The sequence below is a fragment of the Galeopterus variegatus genome, unplaced genomic scaffold (genome assembly GCF_000696425.1).
Source record: "Galeopterus variegatus unplaced genomic scaffold, G_variegatus-3.0.2 Scaffold3444, whole genome shotgun sequence".
Lineage (NCBI taxonomy): Eukaryota > Metazoa > Chordata > Mammalia > Dermoptera > Cynocephalidae > Galeopterus > Galeopterus variegatus.
This window is the reverse complement of record NW_007729555.1, coordinates 25,203-30,792: the sequence shown is the minus strand read 5'-3', so window position 1 is coordinate 30,792 and position 5,590 is coordinate 25,203. Positions and strand designations below refer to the sequence as shown.

Sequence of the window (5,590 nt, the reverse complement as noted above, 5' to 3'; positions counted from 1 at the left end):
ACTAACACAGTACCCATGAAAATCATTTATTTAAACTTCACATTTCTAGGACCTAGAGATGCTAATTCAGTAGGTCTAGGTAGCACTAGGGAAAAATTATATATATATATCCCACATACACACAATTGTAGAAAAAGTATATAATTTTTATAAGCATTCTACATATGCAAAGAGATCACTAAAATAGTTTCCATTCCTTCTTGGATAGAGCTAAACTACGGTTTCCAGCCTCTCTTGTAGCGGTGTGGGGACTGTATAATTGATTCCTGGCCAATGGAATGTAGGCAAAAGTGCATCACTTGTAGCATTAGTCCCTAAAACCACTCTTGAAATCCTATACGTTGGCTTTTTCTCTTCTTGTCATCTGCTGATTGGATACAGAGAATCCCATGGAGGACTCTGAGACCCTGGAGATGGCAGAGGCATTAGAGGGAGGAAACCTGTGCCCCTGAACGACTGCATGGAAAAGACCACTCTTAACAATGTGCTGATGTACACTGAGCTATGTAATGAGCAGCAAATAAATCTTTATGCTGTTAAGCTACTGAGATTTGGGGACTATTTGTTACAACACTTAGCTTTGCTTAACCTAATACAGCAGACGATTCTAAAATGGTCCAGCACCAACCTTTGGAAAAACACTACCCTGCACAAAACTATGAAGAAGTGAATGATTCAGCTTCTGCTGATAATTCTTTAACTTCTAAGAATGACTCAAAAGGTAAGAATTGCAGATGTGGTGGCAGTCCAGGTGAATGCATGCTTTGGGGCAAGTGCTTCCCTAATTACATTCCATAAATATTGCCTCCTCATAAAATATACTCAGAAGAAGTAATAATGTTTATGATATTGCTGTATTTCCTGAATATTTCCCTCCTTTTCCTCTCTCTTCCTTGATCCTGTCACCACAGGGGTAGGAAGATGAGTCTCAAGAGGAAGGGAAAGAAGAGCCTCACGTTTGTAGAGTTGGTTATGAGGCAAACACTATACTGAACACTTTTTATGCACTGTCTTATTTACACTCACATGTATTTCTTTAAAGTAGGCTGTAGGAAGATGAGTCTCAAGAGGAAGGGAAAGAAGAGCCTCACGTTTGTAGAGTTGGTTATGCAGCAAACACTATACTGAACACTTTTTATGCACTGTCTTATTTACACTCACATGTATTTCTTTAAAGTAGGCTTGAACATTCCTATTTTACAATGAAGACTCGAGCTTTGTGGAAATTGTTGTGCTAGGTATTTAGAGATTTGCCAATGAACTTAAAGCTCTGCTCCTTTAGAGAATTTTACTAGGTGACCTAAGTACACCTGAGTTATGCTTCTTGGTGGGAAGACAGACAAAGGGACATAAACTTACTTTTAGCGGTACCATTGGACTGGAGCAGCAGTCTGGCGAGAGCTATATTCTATGCAACGGGCCACTTGGCCTAGTTCTCTGCAGAGCTATTCTAAGTAGACTGAAGATAACCCTGTTTTAACTCATTAAGTTCCTTGAACTCTGACCCTGGAGAAAGGACACACTTTGTATATAAAGCCTTAGAAAGATACTACTGTTGACCTTAGAAACTCCATTTCTAGGGATCAATTCTAAGGAAATAACTTGAAATATGGAAAAGACTGTACACAAAAAGCTCTGCCATGACACTATTTATAAATAGACAAAGAGAAAACTAACTAAATACTACTCAAGCAAATGTCATTTAATGATGTGTCATCAAATGACATGTGGTCATTCAAATAATCATGAAGAGGGCTTGAAATAACTTTGAAAATGCTGAAAAGATCATGTAAAATGAAAAATATGAAAATGTGGATTTGAATAAATATGGCAATCTAAAATGAAAAATAAAAACTAATCATAGAAAAAAGACTGGAAAGAAATATATTAAAATGTTAACAGTGTTTGTCTTTGAGAAAATAATTATAGATTATTTCTTCTCACTTTTCTATTTTTTTCAGATGTTCTCATACTTACGTTTTATAATGAAAAATCATAATATAAAAAATTTAAATATAAGGATTTTTCTCTAGGAAAATAGATCAGAATCAAAATTTTTAATTTTTTTTAAAAAATTATGAAGTAGAGTACACAGATGGAAAAATGTATAAAATACACAACTCCAGGATTTATCACAAGACTGGCATGATTGCCAGTGCCCAGAGCCACTCTCATATCTCTCCCAATCACCGTCCCCTGTGCTGAGCCCAGGAATAATGACTATCAAAGTTCTGTGGTAACCATATCCTTCATTTTCTGTAGAATGTTGTCTCTTAAGTCCGAATCCTTAAGCATTAAGATTTCATCTACTTTTTGAACTTTATGTAAATGGACTCATAGAACATTCCTTTGCATATGCTTTCTCTTATTCAACACTCTGAATGTAGGATACATCCATGCTGTTGCATGTGGCAAAATTCATCTATCGATGTATAGCATTGCATTGTATGAATACACCACTATTTATTTAGCATTGTTCCATAGGTCTTTCTGGTCTGGACTGTCATGAATAGTGCAGCTATGAGCATTCTTTTACATGCCTCTTAGTGCATGTGTGCAGTTATTTTGAGTATAAGCCTGGCGTGGAAGTTCTGGGTCACAGGATGTGCATATCTTTAATTTCAGTAGATTTAATGCCAAACCGTTTTCCACAGTGGTTCTAACAGTTTGCACTCCCATGAGCAGGAGACATGTGCCACTCCTTTTGGAGTGGGAGTATATGACCCTTAAAAGGAGATTCTAGGAAATTCGTTTTTAGACAGACTGGGGAAAGCCTCTGTATCAGATTATGAGATCCCCAAGGCTCACAAGGGATGTTGCCATTGTCATATACTTGCTAGGTCAGAATCTAAGCTGAACTTGAAGTGAATATCCCAGTAGAATGCAAAAAAAAAAAAAACCCCAAAAAACAAAAAAAAACACCCCACAACCCACAGAGCTGAAAGGCACTCAGAAGTAACACTTGAGTGAAAAGAGTTAGATACTGAGAAGTGAAGTTCGAGATGTAAATGAATCACACAAATGAAATATCTTTGAGTAGTTCTCAATCCAGGGCCACTTAGGAAGCCATAGAGGTGGTAATGGGGTTATACCAGGTATTTTACATATTAAAAACTTAAGAGAAATCAAACATTACTGAAGATGTGAGTGAGCGGGATTTCTATAGTTTTCTGACTTTGTTTCTGCCTGGATTTCTATGAACTCTGGTGATGGCTCTGGCTACTTCATGCTAGCTAATAACAAGCTTTGCTTGGAAGTCATATATGTCTCTGATTAAAAACGTTAAGAAAATTAGTTAAAAATTAACATGTCAAATCTCTCAAACCTTGGGGTGCATGGGGTCTGTGGTAATGAAGAGGCAGGGAAGGACCGAAGGTCTATCAGGCAGAACATGGGTGTTCTTGGCAACCCATGAACATGCCACAACCGCAGCTCCAATACTCCCCTCTTGGCCGTGCTGTACCTCCTAGTGCAGTGCTCATGATGGGTCCCCCATGGGATGATGGGTTTTACCCCTATTTGCAGGGCACAGGGGCTTAGCAGCCCTTGACAAGCCTGTTATACCAGGGTAAAAGAAAAATCATGGAGATGTCATGTGCCACCTCTGGAAGAAATACATCTTGGGAGGCAGGATAGATGTCCCCAGGTGATGAGAGGAAAGACGCTGTATTAGTTTTCTGTGGTTGCCATAGAAAATTACCACAAACTTCGTGGCTTAAAAGAACAAAAAATGTATTATCTTACAGTTTTGTAGGTTAAAATTCTGAGCAGACTAAAATCAGGGGGTCAGCAGGACTGCATTCCTTTCTGCAGGCTGTAGGGGAGAACCTGTGTCCTGGTCTTTTCCAGCTTCTGAAGTCTGCCCACATTCCTTGGCTCGTGGCCTCCTCCCTTCAACTTCAAAGCCAGTGACATTGCATCTCTCTGACTTTTTTCCCCGGTCACATCTTCTGCTTCTCTTCTTTTGCCACCTCTTCCACTTTTAAGAACACTGTGATTACTTAGGGCTATCAGGATCAACCAGGATCATCTCCCTATCTTAAGGTCAGCTGATTAGCATATTCAGTTCTATCTGCAACCTTAATGTCCCTCTGCCATGTCACCTAGCATGTTCACATGTTCCAGGGATTAGGATATGGACATCTTTGGGGCATTATTCTGCCTACCACAGACCCTTGGTAACAGAATGGTTGACTGGGGTGTTGGTGGGGGTGCTGAAGGAAGGGGAGGGGTCCTGAGTGGAAGTGAGGAAGCATTAGGAGGCTGAGACTCTGGGTCATAAAAGCATCCCCCACCCTCCACTTCCTCTTGGTGAAACAGAGTACAAAGGAAGGCAAGCACACCCTGTAAATGATGTGACTTGTCACTGTAACCCAGGAAGGGACATCCTGGGTTTACTGAAAAAGGTCTGCCAATTTCCAGACATTTTCAGGCAACAGCTTGATGTATTGCTGAGATGATGACATGCTAAGTGATCCTTCACATGGTATTTGGGCCCTTCTCCCTTTGCACCTCAAGAGAGATGTCTGAATGTTGCCCCAGAGTGGAAGGACTAAAATACTAGAAATCAACAGGGTTGTAACAGCTCACAATGGACCTTCTTCCTGCCAGAGATCAGGCTTAAGGACGTTGTGTTAATCTTGGCAGAAGTAGATACTCTCTATTATGATGCTGATTTAGAGGTGAGGAAAAGAGAGCCCTGGCCATGTCCTGACCATCACCGCCCTGTAGTTACAACCAGACACTGGGGGCCCAGAAGAAGAGCTGGGCACATCGGGTTTTTTCGCCGCCCGTGCTTGTTATTCTGAAGGAGGCTGCTTTCCTGTCGTGCCTCCGCAGCCTTTGCTAAACAACCCTGAGCACATTTGGCTGCCTGCACGTTCTCCCTGCCAGGCTGACGAATGGAAGCTAGAAGTCGTTACATTCCTAATTGAGCAGATTAAAAAATGCCAGTTCCCAGGAGCTGATGGCAGAATTGCCCTCAGTGCCACCTGGCCCCTTTTGAGGCCCCAGCTATGCTGAGAGGGGTGGGGGGTCGGGGGTGGCTGAGGGATTTAGCTCTCCTTTGTCCCCAAACTCTCTTGTTTGGGTGGGGCTGCATCTGTTGTGGGGGATGGCCGTCCTGTAATGAGGCCCGTGGCTTGACCATGTCTGCTCTCTGGCCTTGTTGGCACAAGACCAGCCTTTCTGGGGTGGGTGTGAGCCTGGTGCCCTCTTTATGGAGGAGGCTGGTCAGGATTCTCGAGACAGAGTCTGCAGACCTTCATTCCAACTCTGCTCTATTTACAACTGTGGTTCTCTCTGATCTCTCCTTCTGGAACTCCTACACTACTAAGGGAAGCTGCCCAACCACTAACGACTAACTTGCATCGGTATTTAAGTTTCTGCTGTTTCGTGCTCCAAATTATTTCATATGTGTGACCCCCCAACTAAGTTTCTTGAAGGCAAATACTGTTCTCACTTCTGGTATCTCCTTCTTAAACACACTAGGGCTGAGACCTACAAAGTACATAAATAATTATCAGTTTATTATGATTTTTTGGCTGAATTATAGCAGATGTTAAGTTGCTTAAACTGATATTTAATATGC

At 41.4% G+C, this 5,590-nt stretch overlaps 1 long non-coding RNA gene across 1 annotated transcript in view; it reads left to right on the top strand.

Annotated features, from left to right (window-relative positions):
* LOC103600744 overlaps positions 1 to 550 on the top strand; it is a 4,485-nt gene extending 3,935 nt beyond the window's left edge. Inside the window, exon 2 of the long non-coding RNA XR_551404.1 lies at positions 382 to 550. This is a non-coding gene — a long non-coding RNA (uncharacterized LOC103600744). The remainder of the gene's footprint in view (positions 1 to 381) is intronic.
* The last annotated feature ends 5,040 nt before the right edge of the window (positions 551 to 5,590 follow it).